Source organism: Spermophilus citellus (genome assembly GCF_964194105.1).
Source record: "Spermophilus citellus genome assembly, chromosome: 2".
NCBI lineage: Eukaryota > Metazoa > Chordata > Mammalia > Rodentia > Sciuridae > Spermophilus > Spermophilus citellus.
Genome location: NC_138183.1, coordinates 112,241,283 through 112,267,224, shown reverse-complemented (window position 1 = coordinate 112,267,224; position 25,942 = coordinate 112,241,283).

Here is a 25,942-nt window from a genome sequence, read left to right as displayed (position 1 = left end):
TCAGCAAACATTTTTTCACCCAAACTGGATGATACTTTCAGGTAATGATCAGTACACTAAGGCGACTTGGTTCCCCAAATTTCGTTCTTCTATGTTGAAGCGTTCATTTCCAGTAACAGTTTGAATTTTTAGGTTTCACTCTGTTTTCTCCTATATTGATAGATGTATTTGGAACTCTGAATCCAACACGGTTTGTGCTAGCTTCTTGAAACTTGACACAACCAAGTAGTTTCACGTTCTATCTCTACGTTTTGTTTCCTCTTGATGTAGCCCTAAGCAGTGACTGGCGAGAAACACTTTCATGGGAAGGGGTTTCCAAGCTTCCCAAAATTACGAATCTCCAGAAATCTCAGCAAATATTTTTTCACCCAAACTGGATGATACTTTCAGGTAATGATCAGTACACTAAGGCGACTTGGTTCCCCAAATTTCGTTCTTCTATGTTGAAGCGTTCATTTCCAGTAACAGTTTGAATTTTTAGGTTTCACTCTCTTTTCTCCTATATTGATAGATGTATTTGGAACTCTAAATCCAACACGGTTTGTGCTAGCTTCTTGAAACTTGACACAACAAAGTAGTTTCACGATCTATCTCTACGTTTTGTTTCCTCTTGATGTAGCCCTAAGCAGTGACTGGCGAGAAACACTTTCATGGGAAGGGGTTGCCAAGCTTCCCAAAATTACGAATCTCCAGAAATCTCAGCAAATATTTTTTCACCCAAACTGGATGATACCTTCAGGTAATGATCAGTACACTAAGGCGACTTGGTTCCCCAAATTTCGTTCTTCTATGTTGAAGCGTTCATTTCCAGTAACAGTTTGAATTTTTAGGTTTCACTCTGTTTTCTCCTATATTGATAGGTGTATTTGGAACTCTGAATACAACACGGTTTGTGCTAGCTTCTTGAAACTTGACACAACAAAGTAGTTACACGTTCTATCTCTACGTTTTGTTTCCTCTTGATGTAGCCCTAAGCAGTGACTGGCGAGAAACACTTTCATGGGAAGGGGTTGCCAAGCTTCCCAAAATTACGAATCTCCAGAAATCTCAGCAAATATTTTTTCACCCAAACTGGACGATACTTTCAGGTAATGATCAGTACACTAAGGCGACTTGGTTCCCCAAATTTCGTTCTTCTATGTTGAAGCGTTTATTTCCAGTAACAGTTTGAATTTGTAGGTTTCACTCTGTTTTCTCCTATATTGATAGATGTATTTGGAACTCTGAATCCAACACGGTTTGTGCTAGCTTCTTGAAACTTGACACAACAAAGTCGTTTCACGTTCTATCTCTACGTTTTGTTTCCTCTTGATGTAGCCCTAAGCAGTGACTGGCGAGAAACACTTTCATGGGAAGGGGTTGCCAAGCTTCCCAAAATTACGAATCTCCAGAAATCTCAGCAAACATTTTTTCACCCAAACTGGATGATACTCTCAGGTAATGATCAGTACACTAAGGCGACTTGGTTCCCAAATTTCGTTCTTCTATGTTGAAGCGTTCATTTCCAGTAACAGTTTGAATTTTTAGGTTTCACTCTGTTTTCTCCTATATTGATAGATGTATTTGGAACTCTGAATCCAACACGGTTTGTGCTAGCTTCTTGAAACTTGACACAACAAAGTAGTTTCACGTTCTATCTCTACGTTTTGTTTCCTCTTGATGTAGCCCTAAGCAGTGACTGGCGAGAAACACTTTCATGGGAAGGGGTTTCCAAGCTTCCCAAAATTACGAATCTCCAGAAATCTCAGCAAATATTTTTTCACCCAAACTGGATGATACTTTCAGGTAATGATCAGTACACTAAGGCGACTTGGTTCCCCAAATTTCGTTCTTCGATGTTGAAGCGTTCATTTCCAGTAACAGTTTGAATTTTTAGGTTTCACTCTGTTTTCTCCTATATTGATAGATGTATTTGGAACTCTAAATCCAACACGGTTTGTGCTAGCTTCTTGAAACTTGACACAACAAAGTAGTTTCACGTTCTATCTCTACGTTTTGTTTCCTCTTGATGTAGCCGTAAGCAGAGACTGGCCAGAAACACTTTCATGGGAAGGGGTTGCCAAGCTTCCCAAAATTACGAATCTCCAGAAATCTCAGCAAATATTTTTTCACCCAAACTGGATGATACTTTCAGGTAATGATCAGTACACTAAGGCGACTTGGTTCCCCAAATTTCGTTCTTCGATGTTGAAGCGTTCATTTCCAGTAACAGTTTGAATTTTTAGGTTTCACTCTATTTTCTCCTATATTGATAGATGTATTTGGAACTCTAAATCCAACACGGTTTGTGCTAGCTTCTTGAAACTTGACACAACCAAGTAGTTTCACGTTCTATCTCTACGTTTTGTTTCCTCTTGATGTAGCCCTAAACAGTGACTGGCGAGAAACACTTTCATGGGAAGGGGTTGCCAAGCTTCCCAAAATTACGAATCTCCAGAAATCTCAGCAAATATTTTTTCAACCAAACTGGATGATACTTTCAGGTAATGATCAGTACATTAAGGCGACTTGGTTCCCCAAATTTCGTTCTTCTATGTTGAAGCGTTCATTTCCAGTAACAGTTTGAATTTTTAGGTTTCACTCTGTTTTCTCCTATATTGATAGATGTATTTGGAACTCTAAATCCAACACGGTTTGTGCTAGCTTCTTGAAACTTGATACAACAAAGTAGTTTCACGTTCTATCTCTACGTTTTGTTTCCTCTTGATGTAGCCCTAAGCAGTGACTGGCGAGAAACACTTTCATGGGAAGGGGTTGCCAAGCTTCCCAAAATTACGAATCTCCAGAAATCTCAGCAAATATTTTTTCACCCAAACTGGACGATACTTTCAGGTAATGATCAGTACACTAAGGCGACTTGGTTCCCCAAATTTCGTTCTTCTATGTTGAAGCGTTCATTTCCAGTAACAGTTTGAATTTGTATGTTTCACTCTGTTTTCTCCTATATTGATAGATGTATTTGGAACTCTAAATCCAACACGGTTTGTGCTAGCTTCTTGAAAGTTGACACAACAAAGTAGTTTCACGTTCTATCTCTACGTTTTGTTTCCTCTTGATGTAGCCCTAAGCAGTGACTGGCGAGAAACACTTTCATGGGAAGGGGTTGCCAAGCTTCCAAAAATTACGAATCTCCAGAAATCTCAGCAAATATTTTTTCACCCAAACTGGATGATACTCTCAGGTAATGATCAGTACACTAAGGCGACTTGGTTCCCCAAATTTCGTTCTTCTATGTTGAAGCGTTCATTTCCAGTAACAGTTTGAATTTTTAGGTTTCACTCTGTTTTCTCCTATATTGATAGATGTATTTGGAACTCTAAATCCAACACGGTTTGTGCTAGCTTCTTGAAACTTGACACAACAAAGTAGTTTCACGTTCTATCTCTACGTTTTGTTTCCTCTTGATGTAGCCGTAAGCAGAGACTGGCCAGAAACACTTTCATGGGAAGGGGTTGCCAAGCTTCCCAAAATTACGAATCTCCAGAAATCTCAGCAAATATTTTTTCACCCAAACTGGATGATACTTTCAGGTAATGATCAGTACACTAAGGCGACTTGGTTCCCCAAATTTCATTCTTCGATGTTGAAGCGTTCATTTCCAGTAACAGTTTGAATTTTTAGGTTTCACTCTATTTTCTCCTATATTGATAGATGTATTTGGAACTCTAAATCCAACACGGTTTGTGCTAGCTTCTTGAAACTTGACACAACAAAGTAGTTTCACGTTCTATCTCTACGTTTTGTTTCCTCTTGATGTAGCCCTAAGCAGTGACTGGCGAGAAACACTTTCATGGGAAGGGGTTGCCAAGCTTCCCAAAATTACGAATCTCCAGAAATCTCAGCAAATATTTTTTCACCCAAACTGGATGATACTTTCAGGTAATGATCAGTACATTAAGGCGACTTGGTTCCCCAAATTTCGTTCTTCTATGTTGAAGCGTTCATTTCCAGTAACAGTTTGAATTTTTAGGTTTCACTCTGTTTTCTCCTATATTGATAGATGTATTTGGAACTCTAAATCCAACACGGTTTGTACTAGCTTCTTGAAACTTGACACAACAAAGTAGTTTCACGTTCTATCTCTACGTTTTGTTTCCTCTTGATGTAGCCCTAAGCAGTGACTGGCGAGAAACACTTTCATGGGAAGGGGTTGCCAAGCTTCCCAAAATTACGAATCTCCAGAAATCTCAGCAAATATTTTTTCAACCAAACTGGATGATACTTTCAGGTAATGATCAGTACATTAAGGCGACTTGGTTCCCCAAATTTCGTTCTTCTATGTTGAAGCGTTCATTTCCAGTAACAGTTTGAATTTTTAGGTTTCACTCTGTTTTCTCCTATATTGATAGATGTATTTGGAACTCTAAATCCAACACGGTTTGTGCTAGCTTCTTGAAACTTGACACAACAAAGTAGTTTCACGTTCTATCTCTACGTTTTGTTTCCTCTTGATGTAGCCCTAAGCAGTGACTGGCGAGAAACACTTTCATGGGAAGGGGTTGCCAAGCTTCCCAAAATTACGAATCTCCAGAAATCTCAGCAAATATTTTTTCACCCAAACTGGACGATACTTTCAGGTAATGATCAGTACACTAAGGCGACTTGGTTCCCCAAATTTCGTTCTTCTATGTTGAAGCGTTTATTTCCAGTAACAGTTTGAATTTGTAGGTTTCACTCTGTTTTCTCCTATATTGATAGATGTATTTGGAACTCTGAATCCAACACGGTTTGTGCTAGCTTCTTGAAACTTGACACAACAAAGTAGTTTCACGTTCTATCTCTACGTTTTGTTTCCTCTTGATGTAGCCCTAAGCAGTGACTGGCGAGAAACACTTTCATGGGAAGGGGTTGCCAAGCTTCCCAAAATTACGAATCTCCAGAAATCTCAGCAAACATTTTTTCACCCAAACTGGATGATACTTTCAGGTAATGATCAGTACACTAAGGCGACTTGGTTCCCCAAATTTCGTTCTTCTATGTTGAAGCGTTCATTTCCAGTAACAGTTTGAATTTTTAGGTTTCACTCTGTTTTCTCCTATATTGATAGATGTATTTGGAACTCTGAATCCAACACGGTTTGTGCTAGCTTCTTGAAACTTGACACAACCAAGTAGTTTCACGTTCTATCTCTACGTTTTGTTTCCTCTTGATGTAGCCCTAAGCACTGACTGGCGAGAAACACTTTCATGGGAAGGGGTTGCCAAGCTTCCCAAAATTACGAATCTCCAGAAATCTCAGCAAATATTTTTTCACCCAAACTGGATGATACTTTCAGGTAATGATCAGTACACTAAGGCGACTTGGTTCCCCAAATTTCGTTCTTCTATGTTGAAGCGTTCATTTCCAGTAACAGTTTGAATTTTTAGGTTTCACTCTCTTTTCTCCTATATTAATAGATGTATTTGGAACTCTAAATCCAACACGGTTTGTGCTAGCTTCTTGAAACTTGACACAACAAAGTAGTTTCACGTTCTCTCTCTACGTTTTGTTTCCTCTTGATGTAGCCCTAAGCAGTGACTGGCGAGAAACACTTTCATGGGAAGGGGTTGCCAAGCTTCCCAAAATTACGAATCTCCAGAAATCTCAGCAAATATTTTTTCACCCAAACTGGATGATACTTTCAGGTAATGATCAGTACATTAAGGCGACTTGGTTCCCCAAATTTCGTTCTTCTATGTTGAAGCGTTCATTTCCAGTAACAGTTTGAATTTTTAGGTTTCACTCTGTTTTCTCCTATATTGATAGATGTATTTGGAACTCTAAATCCAACACGGTTTGTGCTAGCTTCTTGAAACTTGACACAACAAAGTAGTTTCACGTTCTATCTCTACGTTTTGTTTCCTCTTGATGTAGCCCTAAGCAGTGACTGGCGAGAAACACTTTCATGGGAAGGGGTTGCCAAGCTTCCCAAAATTACGAATCTCCAGAAATCTCAGCAAATATTTTTTCAACCAAACTGGATGATACTTTCAGGTAATGATCAGTACATTAAGGCGACTTGGTTCCCCAAATTTCGTTCTTCTATGTTGAAGCGTTCATTTCCAGTAACAGTTTGAATTTTTAGGTTTCACTCTGTTTTCTCCTATATTGATAGATGTATTTGGAACTCTAAATCCAACACGGTTTGTGCAAGCTTCTTGAAACTTGACACAACAAAGTAGTTTCACGTTCTATCTCTACGTTTTGTTTCCTCTTGATGTAGCCCTAAGCAGTGACTGGCGAGAAACACTTTCATGGGAAGGGGTTGCCAAGCTTCCCAAAATTACGAATCTCCAGAAATCTCAGCAAATATTTTTTCACCCAAACTGGACGATACTTTCAGGTAATGATCAGTACACTAAGGCGACTTGGTTCCCCAAATTTCGTTCTTCTATGTTGAAGCGTTTATTTCCAGTAACAGTTTGAATTTGTAGGTTTCACTCTGTTTTCTCCTATATTGATAGATGTATTTGGAACTCTGAATCCAACACGGTTTGTGCTAGCTTCTTGAAACTTGACACAACAAAGTAGTTTCACGTTCTATCTCTACGTTTTGTTTCCTCTTGATGTAGCCCTAAGCAGTGACTGGCGAGAAACACTTTCATGGGAAGGGGTTGCCAAGCTTCCCAAAATTACGAATCTCCAGAAATCTCAGCAAACATTTTTTCACCCAAACTGGATGATACTTTCAGGTAATGATCAGTACACTAAGGTGACTTGGTTCCCCAAATTTCGTTTTCTATGTTGAAGCGTTCATTTCCAGTAACAGTTTGAATTTTTAGGTATCACTCTGTTTTCTCCTATATTAATAGATGTATTTGGAACTCTAAATCCAACACGGTTTGTGCTAGCTTCTTGAAACTTGACACAACAAAGTAGTTTCACGTTCTATCTCTATGTTTTGTTTCCTCTGGATGTAGCCCTAAGCAGTGACTGGTGAGGAACACTTTCATGGGAAGGGGAGTCCAAGCTTCCCAAAATTACGAATCTCCAGAAATCTCAGCAAATATTTTTTTCACCCAAACTGGATGATACTTTCAGGTAATGATGAGTACACTAAGGCGACTTGGTTCCCCAAATTTCATTCTTCTATTTTGAAGCGTTCATTTCCAGTAACAGTTTGAATTTTTAGGTTTCACTCTGTTTTCTCCTATATTGATAGATGTATTTGGAACTCTAAATCCAACACGGTTTGTGCTAGCTTCTTGAAACTTGACACAACAAAGTAGTTTCACGTTCTATCTCTACGTTTTGTTTCCTCTTGATGTAGCCCTAAGCAGTGACTGGCGAGAAACACTTTCATGGGAAGGGGTTGCCAAGCTTCCCAAAATTACGAATCTCCAGAAATCTCAGCAAATATTTTTTCCCCAAAACTGGATGATACTTTCAGGTAATGATCAGTACACTAAGGCGACTTGGTTCCCTAAATTTCGTTCTTCTATGTTGAAGCGTTCATTTCCAGTAACAGTTTGAATTTGTAGGTTTCACTCTGTTTTCTCCTATATTGATAGATATATTTGGAACTCTAAATCCAACACGGTTTGTGGTAGCTTCTTGAAACTTGACACAACAAAGTAGTTTCACGTTCTATCTCTACGTTTTGTTTCCTCTTGATGTAGCCCTAAGCAGTGACTGGCGAGAAACACTTTCATGGGAAAGGGTTGCCAAGCTTCCCAAAATTACGAATCTCCAGAAATCTCAGCAAATATTTTTTCACCCAAACTGGATGATACTTTCAGGTAATGATCAGTACACTAAGGCGACTTGGTTCTCCAAATTTCGTTCTTCTATGTTGAAGCGCTCATTTCCAGTAACAGTTTGAATTTGTAGGTTTCACTCTGTTTTCTCCTATATTGATAGATGTATTTGGAACTCTAAATCCAACACGGTTTGTGGTAGCTTCTTGAAACTTGACACAACAAAGTAGTTTCACGTTCTATCTCTACGTTTTGTTTCCTCTTGATGTAGCCCTAAGCAGTGACTGGCGAGAAACCCTTTCATGGAACGGGGTTGCCAAGCTTCCCAAAATTACGAATCTCCAGAAATCTCAGCAAATATTTTTTCACCCAAACTGGATGATACTTTCAGGTAATGATCGGTACACTAAGGCGACTTGGTTCCCCAAATTTCGTTCTTCGATGTTGAAGCGTTCATTTCCAGTAACAGTTTGAATTTTTAGGTTTCACTCTGTTTTCTCCTATATTGATAGATGTATTTGGAACTCTAAATCCAACACGGTTTGTGCTAGCTTCTTGAAACTTGACACAACAAAGTAGTTTCACGTTCTATCTCTACGTTTTGTTTCCTCTTGATGTAGCCCTAAGCAGTGACTGGTGAGAAACACTTTCATGGGAAGGGGATTCCAAGCTTCCCAAAATTACGAATCTCCAGAAATCTCAGCAAATATTTTTTCACCCAAACTGGATGATACTTTCAGGTAATCATGAGTACACTAAGGCGACTTGGTTCCCCAAATTTCATTCTTCTACGTGGAAGCGTTCATTTCCAGTAACAGTTTGAATTTTTAGGTTTCACTCTGTTTTCTCCTATATTGATAGATGTATTTGGAACTCTAAATCCAACACGGTTTGTGCTAGCTTCTTGAAACTTGACACAAGAAAGTAGTTTCACGTTCTATCTCTACATTTTGTTTCCTCTTGATGTAGCCCTAAGCAGTGACTGGCGAGAAACACTTTCATGGGAAGGGGTTGCCAAGCTTCCCAAAATTACGAATCTCCAGAAATCTCAGCAAATATTTTTTCCCCAAAACTGGATGATACTTTCAGGTAATGATCAGTACACTAAGGCGACTTGGTTCCCCAAATTTCGTTCTTCTATGTTGAAGCGTTCATTTCCAGTAACAGTTTGAATTTTTAGGTTTCACTCTGTTTTCTCCTATATTGATAGATATATTTGGAACTCTAAATCCAACACGGTTTGTGGTAGCTTCTTGAAAATTGACACAACAAAGTAGTTTCACGTTCTATCTCTACGTTTTGTTTCCTCTTGATGTAGCCCTAAGCAGTGACTGGCGAGAAACCCTTTCATGGAACGGGGTTGCCAAGCTTCCCAAAATTACGATTCTCCAGAAATCTCAGCAAATATTTTTTCACCCAAACTGGATGCTATTTTCAGGTAATGATCAGTACACTAAGGCGACTTGGTTCCCCAAATTTCGTTCTTCTATGTTGAAGCGTTCATTTCCAGTAACAGTTTGAATTTTTAGGTTTCACTCTGTTTTCTCCTATATAGATAGATGTATTTGGAACTCTAAATCCAACACGGTTTGTGCTAGCTTCTTGAAACTTGACACAACAAAGTAGTTTCACGTTCTATCTCTACGTTTTGTTTCCTCTTGTTGTAGCCCTAAGCAGTGACTGGCGAGAAACACTTTCATCGGAAGGGGTTGCCAAGCTTCCCAAAATTACGAATCTCCAGAAATCTCAGCAAACATTTTTTCACCCAAACTGGATGATACTTTCAGGTAATGATCAGTACACTAAGGCGACTTGGTTCCCCAAATTTCATTCTTCTATGTTGAAGCGTTCATTTCCAGTAACAGTTTGAATTTTTAGGTTTCACTCTGTTTTCTCCTATATTGATAGATGTATTTGGAACTCTGAATCCAACACGGTTTGTGCTAGCTTCTTGAAACTTGACACAACAAAGTAGTTTCACGTTCTATCTCTACGTTTTGTTTCCTCTTGATGTAGCCCTAAGCAGTGACTGGCGAGAAACACTTTCATGGGAAGGGGTTGCCAAGCTTCCAAAAATTACGAATCTCCAGAAATCTCAGCAAATATTTTTTCACCCAAACGGGATGATACTCTCAGGTAATGATCAGTACACTAAGGCTACTTGGTTCCCCAAATTTCGTTCTTCGATGTTGAAGCGTTCATTTCCAGTAACAGTTTGAATTTTTAGGTTTCACTCTGTTTTCTCCTATATTGATAGATGTATTTGGAACTCTAAATCCAACACGGTTTGTGCTAGCTTCTTGAAACTTGACACAACAAAGTAGTTTCACGTTCTATCTCTACGTTTTGTTTCCTCTTGATGTAGCCCTAAGCAGTGACTGGTGAGAAACACTTTCATGGGAAGGGGATTCCAAGCTTCCCAAAATTACGAATCTCCAGAAATCTCAGCAAATATTTTTTCACCCAAACTGGATGATACTTTCAGGTAATCATGAGTACACTAAGGCGACTTGGTTCCCCAAATTTCATTCTTCTACGTTGAAGCGTTCATTTCCAGTAACAGTTTGAATTTTTAGGTTTCACTCTGTTTTCTCCTATATTGATAGATGTATTTGGAACTCTAAATCCAACACGGTTTGTGCTAGCTTCTTGAAACTTGACACAACAAAGTAGTTTCACGTTCTATCTCTACATTTTGTTTCCTCTTGATGTAGCCCTAAGCAGTGACTGGCGAGAAACACTTTCATGGGAAGGGGTTGCCAAGCTTCCCAAAATTACGAATCTCCAGAAATCTCAGCAAATATTTTTTCCCCAAAACTGGATGATACTTTCAGGTAATGATCAGTACACTAAGGCGACTTGGTTCCCCAAATTTCGTTCTTCTATGTTGAAGCGTTCATTTCCAGTAACAGTTTGAATTTTTAGGTTTCACTCTGTTTTCTCCTATATTGATAGATATATTTGGAACTCTAAATCCAACACGGTTTGTGGTAGCTTCTTGAAACTTGACACAACAAAGTAGTTTCACGTTCTATCTCTACGTTTTGTTTCCTCTTGATGTAGCCCTAAGCAGTGACTGGCGAGAAACCCTTTCATGGAACGGGGTTGCCAAGCTTCCCAAAATTACGATTCTCCAGAAATCTCAGCAAATATTTTTTCACCCAAACTGGATGCTATTTTCAGGTAATGATCAGTACACTAAGGCGACTTGGTTCCCCAAATTTCGTTCTTCTATGTTGAAGCGTTCATTTCCAGTAACAGTTTGAATTTTTAGGTTTCACTCTGTTTTCTCCTATATTGATAGATGTATTTGGAACTCTAAATCCAACACGGTTTGTGCTAGCTTCTTGAAACTTGACACAACAAAGTAGTTTCACGTTCTATCTCTACGTTTTGTTTCCTCTTGATGTAGCCCTAAGCAGTGACTGGCGAGAAACACTTTCATGGGAAAGGGTTGCCAAGCTTCCCAAAATTATGAATCTCCAGAAATCTCAGCAAATATTTTTTCACCCAAACTGGATGATACTTTCAGGTAATGATCAGTACACTAAGGCGACTTGGTTCTCCAAATTTCGTTCTTCTATGTTGAAGCTCTCATTTCCAGTAACAGTTTGAATTTGTAGGTTTCACTCTGTTTTCTCCTATACTGATAGATGTATTTGGAACTCTAAATCCAACACGGTTTGTGGTAGCTTCTTGAAACTTGACACAACAAAGTAGTTTCACGTTCTATCTCTACGTTTTGTTTCCTCTTGATGTAGCCCTAAGCAGTGACTGGCGAGAAACACTTTCATGGGAAGGGGTTGCCAAGCTTCCCAAAATTACGAATCTCCAGAAATCTCAGCAAATATTTTTTCACCCAAACTGGAAAATACTTTCAGGTAATGATCAGTACACTAAGGCGACTTGGTTCCCCAAATTTCGTTCTTCGATGTTGAAGCGTTCATTTCCAGTAACAGTTTGAATTTTTAGGTTTCACTCTATTTTCTCCTATATTGATAGATGTATTTGGAACTCTAAATACAACACGGTTTGTGCTAGCTTCTTGAAACTTGACACAACAAAGTAGTTTCACGTTCTATCTCTACGTTTTGTTTCCTCTTGATGTAGCCCTAAGCAGTGACTGGCGAGAAACACTTTCATGGGAAGGGGTTGCCAAGCTTCCCAAAATTACGAATCTCCAGAAATCTCAGCAAATATTTTTTCACCCAAACTGGATGATACTTTCAGGTAATGATCAGTACACTAAGGCGACTTGGTTCCCCAAATTTCGTTCTTCTATGTTGAAGCGTTCATTTCCAGTAACAGTTTGAATTTTTAGGTTTCACTCTGTTTTCTCCTATATTGATAGATGTATTTGGAACTCTAAATCCAACACGGTTTGTGCTAGCTTCTTGAAACTTGACACAACAAAGTAGTTTCACGTTCTATCTCTACGTTTTGTTTCCTCTTGATGTAGCCCTAAGCAGTGACTGGCGAGAAACACTTTCATGGGAAGGGGTTGCCAAGTTTCCAAAAATTACGAATCTCCAGAAATCTCAGCAAATATTTTTTCACCCAAACTGGATGATACTCTCAGGTAATGATCAGTACACTAAGGCGACTTGGTTCCCCAAATTTCGTTCTTCTATGTTGAAACGTTCATTTCCAGTAACAGTTTGAATTTTTAGGTTTCACTCTGTTTTCTCCTATATTGATAGATGTATTTGGAACTCTAAATCCAACACGGTTTGTGCTAGCTTCTTGAAACTTGACACAACAAAGTAGTTTCACGTTCTATCTCTACGTTTTGTTTCCTCTTGATGTAGCCCTAAACAGTGACTGGCGAGAAACACTTTCATGGGAAGGGGTTGCCAAGCTTCCCAAAATTACGAATCTCCAGAAATCTCAGCAAATATTTTTTCACCCAAACTGGATGATACTTTCAGGTAATGATCAGTACACTAAGGCGACTTGGTTCCCCAAATTTCGTTCTTCGATGTTGAAGCGTTCATTTCCAGTAACAGTTTGAATTTTTAGGTTTCACTCTATTTTCTCCTATATTGATAGATGTATTTGGAACTCTAAATACAACACGGTTTGTGCTAGCTTCTTGAAACTTGACACAACAAAGTAGTTTCACGTTCTATCTCTACGTTTTGTTTCCTCTTGATGTAGCCCTAAGCAGTGACTGGCGAGAAACACTTTCATGGGAAGGGGTTGCCAAGCTTCCCAAAATTACGAATCTCCAGAAATCTCAGCAAATATTTTTTCAACCAAACTGGATGATACTTTCAGGTAATGATCAGTACACTAAGGTGACTTGGTTCCCCAAATTTCGTTCTTCTATGTTGAAGCGTTCATTTCCAGTAACAGTTTGAATTTTTAGGTTTCACTCTGTTTTCTCCTATATAGATAGATGTATTTGGAACTCTAAATCCAACACGGTTTGTGCTAGCTTCTTGAAACTTGACACAACAAAGTTGTTTCACGTTCTATCTCTACGTTTTGTTTCCTCTTGATGTAGCCCTAAGCAGTGACTGGCGAGAAACACTTTCATGGGAAGGGGTTGCCAAGCTTCCCAAAATTACGAATCTCCAGAAATCTCAGCAAATATTTTTTCACCCAAACTGGATGATACTTTCAGGTAATGATCAGTACACTAAGGCGACTTGGTTCCCCAAATTTCGTTCTTCTATGTTGAAGCGTTCATTTCCAGTAACAGTTTGAATTTTTAGGTTTCACTCTGTTTTCTCCTATATAGATAGATGTATTTGGAACTCTAAATCCAACACGGTTTGTGCTAGCTTCTTGAAACTTGACACAACAAAGTAGTTTCACGTTCTATCTCTACGTTTTGTTTCCTCTTGTTGTAGCCCTAAGCAGTGACTGGCGAGAAACACTTTCATCGGAAGGGGTTGCCAAGCTTCCCAAAATTACGAATCTCCAGAAATCTCAGCAAACATTTTTTCACCCAAACTGGATGATACTTTCAGGTAATGATCAGTACACTAAGGCGACTTGGTTCCCCTAATTTCGTTCTTCTATGTTGAAGCGTTCATTTCCAGTAACAGTTTGAATTTTTAGGTTTCACTCTGTTTTCTCCTATATTGATAGATGTATTTGGAACTCTGAATCCAACACGGTTTGTGCTAGCTTCTTGAAAGTTGACACAACAAAGTAGTTTCACGTTCTATCTCTACGTTTTGTTTCCTCTTGATGTAGCCCTAAGCAGTGACTGGCGAGAAACACTTTCATGGGAAGGGGTTGCCAAGCTTCCCAAAATTACGAATCTCCAGAAATCTCAGCAAATATTTTTTCACCCAAACTGGATGATACTCTCAGGTAATGATCAGTACACTAAGGCGACTTGGTTCCCCAAATTTCGTTCTTCTATGTTGAAGCGTTCATTTCCAGTAACAGTTTGAATTTTTAGGTTTCACTCTGTTTTCTCCTATATTGATAGATGTATTTGGAACTCTAAATCCAACACGGTTTGTGCTAGCTTCTTGAAACTTGACACAACAAAGTAGTTTCACGTTCTATCTCTACGTTTTGTTTCCTCTTGATGTAGCCCTAAGCAGTGACTGGCGAGAAACACTTTCATGGGAAGGGGATGCCAAGCTTCCCAAAATTACGAATCTCCAGAAATCTCAGCAAATATTTTTTCACCCAAACTGGATGATACTTTCAGGTAATGATCAGTACACTAAGGCGACTTGGTTACCCAAATTTCGTTCTTCTATGTTGAAGCGTTCATTTCCAGTAACAGTTTGAATTTGTAGGTTTCACTCTGTTTTCTCCTATATTGATAGATGTATTTGGAACTCTGAATCCAACACGGTTTGTGCTAGCTTCTTGAAAGTTGACACAACAAAGTAGTTTCACGTTCTATCTCTACGTTTTGTTGTTTCCTCTTGATGTAGCCCTAAACAGTGACTGGCGAGAAACACTTTCATGGGAAGGGGTTGCCAAGCTTCCCAAAATTACGAATCTCCAGAAATCTCAGCAAATATTTTTTCACCCAAACTGGATGATACTTTCAGGTAATGATCAGTACACTAAGGCGACTTGGTTCCCCAAATTTTGTTCTTCTATGTTGAAGCGTTCATTTTCAGTAACAGTTTGAATTTTTAGATTTCACTCTGTTTTCTCCTATATTGATAGATTTATTTGGAACTCTAAATCCAACACGGTTTGTGCTAGCTTCTTGAAACTTGAAACATCAACGTAGTTTCACGTTCTATCTCTACGTTTTGTTTACTCTTGATGTAGCCCTAAGCAGTGACTGGCGAGAAACACTTTCATGGGAAGGGGTTGCCAAGCTTCCCACAATTACGAATCTCCAGAAATCTCAGCAAATATTTTTTCACCCAAACTGGATGATACTTTCAGGTAATGATCAGTACACTAAGGCGACTTGGTTCCCCAAATTTCGTTCTTCTATGTTGAAGCCTTCATTTCCAGTAACAGTTTGAATTTGTAGGTTTCACTCTGTTTTCTCCTATATTGATAGATGTATTTGGAACTCTAAATCCAACACGGTTTGTGCTAGCTTCTTGAAACTTGACACAACAAAGTAGTTTCACGTTCTATCTCTACGTTTTGTTTACTCTTGATGTAGCCCTAAGCAGTGACTGGCGAGAAACCCTTTCATGGAACGGGGTTGCCAAGCTTCCCAAAATTACGAATCTCCAGAAATCTCAGCAAATATTTTTTCACCCAAACTGGATGATACTTTCAGGTAATGATCAGTACACTAAGGCGACTTGGTTCCCCAAATTTCGTTCTTCTATGTTGAAGCGTTCATTTCCAGTAACAGTTTGAATTTTTAGGTTTCACTCTGTTTTCTCCTATATTGATAGATGTATTTGGAACTCTAAATCCAACACGGTTTGTGCTAGCTTCTTGAAACTTGACACAACAAAGTAGTTTCACGTTCTATCTGTACGTTTTGTTTCCTCTTGATGTAGCCCTAAGCAGTGACTGGTGAGAAACACTTTCATGGGAAGGGGTTGCCAAGCTTCCAAAAATTACGAATCTCCAGAAATCTCAGCAAATAATTTTTCACCCAAACTGGATGATACTTTCAGGAAATGATCAGTACACTAAGGTAACTTGGTTACCCAAATTTCGTTCTTCTATGTTGAAGCGTTCATTTCCAGTAACAGTTTGAATTTTTAGGTTTCACTCTGTTTTCTCCTATATGGATAGATGTATTTGGAACTCTAAATCCAACACGGTTTGTGCTAGCTTCTTGAAACTTGACACAACAAAGTAGTTTCACGTTCTATCTCTACGTTTTGTTTCCTCTTGATGTAGCCCTAAGCAGTGACTGGCGAGAAACACTTTCATGGGAAGGGGATGCCAAGCTTCCCAAAATTACGAATCTCCAGAAATCTCAGCAAATATTTTTTCACCCAAACTGGATGATACTTTCAGGTAATGATCAGTACACTAAGGCGACTTGGTTACCCAAATTTCGTTCTTCTATGTTGAAGCGTTCATTTCCAGTAACAGTTTGAATTTGTAGGTTTCACTCTGTTTTCTCCTATATTGATAGATGTATTTGGAACTCTGAATCCAACACGGTTTGTGCTAGCTTCTTGAAAGTTGACACAACAAAGTAGTTTCACGTTCTATCTCTACGTTTTGTTGTTTCCTCTTGATGTAGCCCTAAACAGTGACTGGCGAGAAACACTTTCATGGGAAGGGGTTGCCAAGCTTCCCAAAATTACGAATCTCCAGAAATCTCAGCAAATATTTTTTCACCCAAACTGGATGATACTTTCAGGTAATGATCAGTACACTAAGGCGACTTGGTTCCCCAAATTTTGTTCTTCTATGTTGAAGCGTTCATTTTCAGTAACAGTTTGAATTTTTAGATTTCACTCTGTTTTCTCCTATATTGATAGATTTATTTGGAACTCTAAATCCAACACGGTTTGTGCTAGCTTCTTGAAACTTGAAACATCAACGTAGTTTCACGTTCTATCTCTACGTTTTGTTTACTCTTGATGTAGCCCTAAGCAGTGACTGGCGAGAAACACTTTCATGGGAAGGGGTTGCCAAGCTTCCCAAAATTACGAATCTCCAGAAATCTCAGCAAATATTTTTTCACCCAAACTGGATGATACTCTCAGGTAATGATCAGTACACTAAGGCGACTTGGTTCCCCAAATTTCGTTCTTCTATGTTGAAGCGTTCATTTCCAGTAACAGATTGAATTTTTAGGTTTCACTCTGTTTTCTCCTATATTAATAGATGTATTTGGAACTCTAAATCCAACACGGTTTGTGCTAGCTTCTTGAAACTTGACACAACAAAGTAGTTTCACGTTCTATCTCTACGTTTTGTTTCCTCTTGATGTAGCCCTAAGCAGTGACTGGCGAAAACACTTTCATGGAACGGGGTTGCCAAGCTTCCCACAATTATGAATCTCCAGAAATCTCAGCAAATATTTTTTCACCCAAACTGGATGATACTTTCAGGTAATGATCAGTACACTAAGGCGACTTGGTTCCCCAAATTTCGTTCTTCTATGTTGAAGCCTTCATTTCCAGTAACAGTTTGAATTTGTAGGTTTCACTCTGTTTTCTCCTATATTGATAGATGTATTTGGAACTCTAAATCCAACACGGTTTGTGCTAGCTTCTTGAAACTTGACACAACAAAGTAGTTTCACGTTCTATCTCTACGTTTTGTTTACTCTTGATGTAGCCCTAAGCAGTGACTGGCGAGAAACCCTTTCATGGAACGGGGTTGCCAAGCTTCCCAAAATTACGAATCTCCAGAAATCTCAGCAAATATTTTTTCACCCAAACTGGATGATACTTTCAGGTAATGATCAGTACACTAAGGCGACTTGGTTCCCCAAATTTCGTTCTTCTATGTTGAAGCGTTCATTTCCAGTAACAGTTTGAATTTTTAGGTTTCACTCTGTTTTCTCCTATATTGATAGATGTATTTGGAACTCTAAATCCAACACGGTTTGTGCTAGCTTCTTGAAAGTTGACACAACAAAGTAGTTTCACGTTCTATCTCTACGTTTTGTTTCCTCTTGATGTAGCCCTAAACAGTGACTGGCGAGAAACACTTTCATGGGAAGGGGTTGCCAAGCTTCCCAAAATTACGAATCTCCAGAAATCTCAGCAAATATTTTTTCACCCAAACTGGATGATACTTTCAGGTAATGATCAGTACACTAAGGCGACTTGGTTTCCCAAATTTCGTTCTTCTATGTTGAAGCGTTCATTTCCAGTAACAGTTTGAATTTTTAGGTTTCACTCTGTTTTCTCCTATATGGATAGATGTATTTGGAACTCTAAATCCAACACGGTTTGTGCTAGCTTCTTGAAACTTGACACAGCAAAGTAGTTTCACGTTCTATCTCTACGTTTTGTTTCCTCTTGATGTAGCCCTAAGCAGTGACTGGCGAGAAACACTTTCATGGGAAGGGGTTGCCAAGCTTCCCAAAATTACGAATCTCCAGAAATCTCAGCAAATATTTTTTCACCCAAACTGGATGATACTTTCAGGTAATGATCAGTACACTAAGGCGACTTGGTTCCCCAAATTTCGTTCTTCTATGTTGAAGCGTTCATTTCCAGTAACAGTTTGAATTTTTAGGTTTCACTCTGTTTTCTCCTATATTGATAGATGTATTTGGAACTCTAAATCCAACACGGTTTGTGCTAGCTTCTTGAAACTTGACACAACAAAGTAGTTTCACGTTCTATCCCTACGTTTTGTTTCCTCTTGATGTAGCCCTAAGCAGTGACTGGCGAGAAACACTTTCATGGGAAGGGGTTGCCAAGCATCCCAAAATTACGAATCTCCAGAAATCTCAGCAAACATTTTTTCACCCAAACTGGATGATACATTCAGGTAATGATCAGTACACTAAGGCGTCTTGGTTCCCCAAATTTCGTTCTTCTATGTTGAAGCGTTCATTTCCAGTAACAGTTTGAATTTGTAGGTTTCACTCTGTTTTCTCCTATATTGATAGATGTATTTGGAACTCTGAATCCAACACGGTTTGTGCTAGCTTCTTGAAAGTTGACACAACAAAGTAGTTTCACGTTCTATCTCTACGTTTTGTTGTTTCCTCTTGATGTAGCCCTAAACAGTGACTGGCGAGAAACACTTTCATGGGAAGGGGTTGCCAAGCTTCCAAAAATTACGAATCTCCAGAAATCTCAGCAAATATTTTTTCACCCAAACTGGATGATACTTTCAGGTAATGATCAGTACACTAAGGCGACTTGGTTCCCCAAATTTCGTTCTTCTATGTTGAAGCCTTCATTTCCAGTAACAGTTTGAATTTGTAGGTTTCACTCTGTTTTCTCCTATATTGATAGATGTATTTGGAACTCTAAATCCAACACGGTTTGTGCTAGCTTCTTGAAACTTGACACAACAAAGTAGTTTCACGTTCTATCCCTACGTTTTGTTTCCTCTTGATGTAGCCCTAAGCAGTGACTGGCGAGAAACACTTTCATGGGAAGGGGTTGCCAAGCATCCCAAAATTACGAATCTCCAGAAATCTCAGCAAATATTTTTTCACCCAAACTGGATGATACTTTCAGGTAATGATCAGTACACTAAGGCGACTTGGTTCCCCAAATTTCGTTCTTCTATGTTGAAGCGTTCATTTCCAGTAACAGTTTGAATTTTTAGGTTTCACTCTGTTTTCTCCTATATTGATAGATGTATTTGGAACTCTAAATCCAACACGGTTTGTGCTAGCTTCTTGAAACTTGACACAACAAAGTAGTTTCATGTTCTATCTCTACGTTTTGTTTCCTCTTGATGTAGCCCTAAACAGTGACTGGCGAGAAACACTTTCATGGGAAGGGGTTGCCAAGCTTCCAAAAATTACGAATCTCCAGAAATCTCAGCAAATATTTTTTCACCCAAACTGGATGATACTTTCAGGTAATGATCAGTACACTAAGGCGACTTGGTTCCCCAAATTTCGTTCTTCTATGTTGAAGCGTTCATTTCCAGTAACAGTTTGAATTTTTAGGTTTCACTCTGTTTTCTCCTATATGGATAGATGTATTTGGAACTCTAAATCCAACACGGTTTGTGCTAGCTTCTTGAAACTTGACACAGCAAAGTAGTTTCACGTTCTATCTCTACGTTTTGTTTCCTCTTGATGTAGCCCTAAGCAGTGACTGGCGAGAAACACTTTCATGGGAAGGGGTTGCCAAGCTTCCCAAAATTACGAATCTCCAGAAATCTCAGCAAATATTTTTTCACCCAAACTGGATGATACTTTCAGGTAATGATCAGTACACTAAGGCGACTTGGTTCCCCAAATTTCGTTCTTCTATGTTGAAGCGTTCATTTCCAGTAACAGTTTGAATTTTTAGGTTTCACTCTGTTTTCTCCTATATTGATAGATGTATTTGGAACTCTAAATCCAACACGGTTTGTGCTAGCTTCTTGAAACTTGACACAACAAAGTAGTTTCACGTTCTATCCCTACGTTTTGTTTCCTCTTGATGTAGCCCTAAGCAGTGACTGGCGAGAAACACTTTCATGGGAAGGGGTTGCCAAGCATCCCAAAATTACGAATCTCCAGAAATCTCAGCAAACATTTTTTCACCCAAACTGGATGATACTTTCAGGTAATGATCAGTACACTAAGGCGTCTTGGTTCCCCAAATTTCGTTCTTCTATGTTGAAGCATTCATTTCCAGTAACAGTTTGAATTTGTAGGTTTCACTCTGTTTTCTCCTATATTGATAGATGTATTTGGAACTCTGAATCCAACACGGTTTGTGCTAGCTTCTTGAAAGTTGACACAACAAAGTAGTTTCACGTTCTATCTCTACGTTTTGTTGTTTCCTCTTGATGTAGCCCTAAACAGTGACTGGCGAGAAACACTTTCATGGGAAGGGGTTGCCAAGCTTCCAAAAATTACGAATCTCCAGAAATCTCAGCAAATAATTTTTCACCCAAACTGGATGATACTTTCAGGTAATGATCAGTACACTAAGGTAACTTGGTTACCCAAATTTCGTTCTTCTATGTTGAAGCGTTCATTTCCAGTAACAGTTTGAATTTTTAGGTTTCACTCTGTTTTCTCCTATATTGATAGATGTATTTGGAACTCTAAATCCAACACGGTTTGTGCTAGCTTCTTGAAACTTGACACAACAAAGTAGTTTCACGTTCTATCTCTACGTTTTGTTTCCTCTTGATGTAGCCCTAAGCAGTGACTGGCGAGAAACACTTTCATGGGAAGGGGATGCCAAGCTTCCCAAAATTACGAATCTCCAGAAATCTCAGCAAATATTTTTTCACCCAAACTGGATGATACTTTCAGGTAATGATCAGTACACTAAGGCGACTTGGTTCCCCAAATTTCGTTCTTCTATGTTGAAGCGTTCATTTCCAGTAACAGTTTGAATTTTTAGGTTTCACTCTGTTTTCTCCTATATTGATAGATGTATTTGGAACTCTAAATCCAACACGGTTTGTGCTAGCTTCTTGAAACTTGACACAACAAAGTAGTTTCAGGTTCTATCTCTACGTTTTGTTTCCTCTTGATGTAGCCCTAAGCAGTGACTGGCGAGAAACACCTTCATGGGAAGGGGTTGCCAAGCTTCCCAAAATTACGAATCTCCAGAAATCTCAGCAAATATTTTTTCACCCAAACTGGATGATACTTTCCGGTAATGATCAGTACACTAAGGCGACTTGGTTCATCAAATTTCGTTCTTCTATGTTGAAGCGTTCACTTCCAGTAAGAGTTTGAATTTTTAGGTTTCACTCTCTTTTCCCTATATTAATAGATGTATTTGGAACTCTAAATCCAACACGGTTTGTGCTAGCTTCTTGAAACTTGACACAACAAAGTAGTTTCACGTTCTATCTCTACGTTTTGTTTCCTCTTGATGTAGCCCTAAGCAGTGACTGGCGAGAAACCCTTTCATGGAACGGGGTTGCCAAGCTTCCCAAAATTACGAATCTCCAGAAATCTCAGCAAATATTTTTTCACCCAAACTGGATGATACTTTCAGGTAATGATCAGTACACTAAGGCGACTTGGTTCCCCAAATTTCGTTCTTCTATGTTGAAGCGTTCATTTCCAGTAACAGTTTGAATTTTTAGGTTTCACTCTGTTTTCTCCTATATTGATAGATGTATTTGGAACTCTAAATCCAACACGGTTTGTGCTAGCTTCTTGAAACTTGACACAACAAAGTACTTTCACGTTCTATCTCTACGTTTTGTTTCCTCTTGATGTAGCCCTAAGCAGTGACTGGCGAGAAACACTTTCATGGGAAGGGGTTGCCAAGCTTCCCAAAATTACGAATCTCCAGAAATCTCAGCAAATATTTTTTCACCCAAACTGGATGATACTTTCAGGTAATGATCAGTACACTAAGGCGACTTGGTTCCCCAAATTTCGTTCTTCTATGTTGAAGCGTTCATTTCCAGTAACAGTTTGAATTTTTAGGTTTCACTCTGTTTTCTCCTATATTGATAGATGTATTTGGAACTCTAAATCCAACACGGTTTGTGCTAGCTTCTTGAAACTTGACACAACAAAGTAGTTTCACGTTCTATCTGTACGTTTTGTTTCCTCTTGATGTAGCCCTAAGCAGTGACTGGTGAGAAACACTTTCATGGGAAGGGGTTGCCAAGCTTCCAAAAATTACGAATCTCCAGAAATCTCAGCAAATAATTTTTCACCCAAACTGGATGATACTTTCAGGTAATGATCAGTACACTAAGGTAACTTGGTTACCCAAATTTCGTTCTTCTATGTTGAAGCGTTCATTTCCAGTAACAGTTTGAATTTTTAGGTTTCACTCTGTTTTCTCCTATATTGATAGATGTATTTGGAACTCTAAATCCAACACGGTTTGTGCTAGCTTCTTGAAACTTGACACAACAAAGTAGTTTCACGTTCTATCTCTACGTTTTGTTTCCTCTTGATGTAGCCCTAAGCAGTGACTGGCGAGAAACACTTTCATGGGAAGGGGATGCCAAGCTTCCCAAAATTACGAATCTCCAGAAATCTCAGCAAATATTTTTTCACCCAAACTGGATGATACTTTCAGGTAATGATCAGTACACTAAGGCGACTTGGTTACCCAAATTTCGTTCTTCTATGTTGAAGCGTTCATTTCCAGTAACAGTTTGAATTTGTAGGTTTCACTCTGTTTTCTCCTATATTGATAGATATATTTGGAACTCTGAATCCAACACGGTTTGTGCTAGCTTCTTGAAAGTTGACACAACAAAGTAGTTTCACGTTCTATCTCTACGTTTTGTTGTTTCCTCTTGATGTAGCCCTAAACAGTGACTGGCGAGAAACACTTTCATGGGAAGGGGTTGCCAAGCTTCCCAAAATTACGAATCTCCAGAAATCTCAGCAAATATTTTTTCACCCAAACTGGATGATACTTTCAGGTAATGATCAGTACACTAAGGCGACTTGGTTCCCCAAATTTCGTTCTTCTATGTTGAAGCGTTCATTTCCAGTAACAGTTTGAATTTTTAGGTTTCACTCTGTTTTCTCCTATATGGATAGATGTATTTGGAACTCTAAATCCAACACGGTTTGTGCTAGCTTCTTGAAACTTGACACAGCAAAGTAGTTTCACGTTCTATCTCTACGTTTTGTTTCCTCTTGATGTAGCCCTAAGCAGTGACTGGCGAGAAACACTTTCATGGGAAGGGGTTGCCAAGCTTCCCAAAATTACGAATCTCCAGAAATCTCAGCAAATATTTTTTCACCCAAACTGGATGATACTTTCAGGTAATGATCAGTACACTAAGGCGACTTGGTTCCCCAAATTTCGTTCTTCTATGTTGAAGCGTTCATTTCCAGTAACAGTTTGAATTTTTAGGTTTCACTCTGTTTTCTCCTATATTGATAGATGTATTTGGAACTCTAAATCCAACACGGTTTGTGCTAGCTTCTTGAAACTTGACACAACAAAGTAGTTTCACGTTCTATCCCTACGTTTTGTTTCCTCTTGATGTAGCCCTAAGCAGTGACTGGCGAGAAACACTTTCATGGGAAGGGGTTGCCAAGCATCCCAAAATTACGAATCTCCAGAAATCTCAGCAAACATTTTTTCACCCAAACTGGATGATACTTTCAGGTAATGATCAGTACACTAAGGCGTCTTGGTTCCCCAAATTTCGTTCTTCTATGTTGAAGCATTCATTTCCAGTAACAGTTTGAATTTGTAGGTTTCACTCTGTTTTCTCCTATATTGATAGATGTATTTGGAACTCTGAATCCAACACGGTTTGTGCTAGCTTCTTGAAAGTTGACACAACAAAGTAGTTTCACGTTCTATCTCTACGTTTTGTTGTTTCCTCTTGATGTAGCCCTAAACAGTGACTGGCGAGAAACACTTTCAACGGAAGGGGTTGCCAAGCTTCCAAAAATTACGAATCTCCAGAAATCTCAGCAAATATTTTTTCACCCAAACTGGATGATACTCTCAGTTAATGATCAGTACACTAAGGCGACTTTTTTCCCCAAATTTCGTTCTTCTATGTTGAAGCGTTCATTTCCAGTAACAGTTTGAATTTTTAGGTTTCACTCTGTTTTCTCCTATATTGATAGATGTATTTGGAACTCTAAATCCAACACGGTTTGTGCTAGCTTCTTGAAACTTGACACAACAAAGTAGTTTCACGTTCTATCTCTACGTTTTGTTTCCTCTTGATGTAGCCCTAAGCAGTGACTGGCGAGAAACACTTTCATGGGAAGGGGATGCCAAGCTTCCCAAAATTACGAATCTCCAGAAATCTCAGCAAATATTTTTTCACCCAAACTGGATGATACTTTCAGGTAATGATCAGTACACTAAGGCGACTTGGTTCCCCAAATTTCGTTCTTCTATGTTGAAGCGTTCATTTCCAGTAACAGTTTGAATTTTTAGGTTTCACTCTGTTTTCTCCTATATTGATAGATGTATTTGGAACTCTAAATCCAACACGGTTTGTGCTAGCTTCTTGAAACTTGACACAACAAAGTAGTTTCAGGTTCTATCTCTACGTTTTGTTTCCTCTTGATGTAGCCCTAAGCAGTGACTGGCGAGAAACACCTTCATGGGAAGGGGTTGCCAAGCTTCCCAAAATTACGAATCTCCAGAAATCTCAGCAAATATTTTTTCACCCAAACTGGATGATACTTTCCGGTAATGATCAGTACACTAAGGCGACTTGGTTCATCAAATTTCGTTCTTCTATGTTGAAGCGTTCACTTCCAGTAAGAGTTTGAATTTTTAGGTTTCACTCTCTTTTCCCTATATTAATAGATGTATTTGGAACTCTAAATCCAACACGGTTTGTGCTAGCTTCTTGAAACTTGACACAACAAAGTAGTTTCACGTTCTATCTCTACGTTTTGTTTCCTCTTGATGTAGCCCTAAGCAGTGACTGGCGAGAAACCCTTTCATGGAACGGGGTTGCCAAGCTTCCCAAAATTACGAATCTCCAGAAATCTCAGCAAATATTTTTTCACCCAAACTGGATGATACTTTCAGGTAATGATCAGTACACTAAGGCGACTTGGTTCCCCAAATTTCGTTCTTCTATGTTGAAGCGTTCATTTCCAGTAACAGTTTGAATTTTTAGGTTTCACTCTGTTTTCTCCTATATTGATAGATGTATTTGGAACTCTAAATCCAACACGGTTTGTGCTAGCTTCTTGAAACTTGACACAACAAAGTACTTTCACGTTCTATCTCTACGTTTTGTTTCCTCTTGATGTAGCCCTAAGCAGTGACTGGCGAGAAACACTTTCATGGGAAGGGGTTGCCAAGCTTCCCAAAATTACGAATCTCCAGAAATCTCAGCAAATATTTTTTCACCCAAACTGGATGATACTTTCAGGTAATGATCAGTACACTAAGGCGACTTGGTTCCCCAAATTTCGTTCTTCTATGTTGAAGCGTTCATTTCCAGTAACAGTTTGAATTTTTAGGTTTCACTCTGTTTTCTCCTATATTGATAGATGTATTTGGAACTCTAAATCCAACACGGTTTGTGCTAGCTTCTTGAAACTTGACACAACAAAGTAGTTTCACGTTCTATCTGTACGTTTTGTTTCCTCTTGATGTAGCCCTAAGCAGTGACTGGTGAGAAACACTTTCATGGGAAGGGGTTGCCAAGCTTCCAAAAATTACGAATCTCCAGAAATCTCAGCAAATAATTTTTCACCCAAACTGGATGATACTTTCAGGTAATGATCAGTACACTAAGGTAACTTGGTTACCCAAATTTCGTTCTTCTATGTTGAAGCG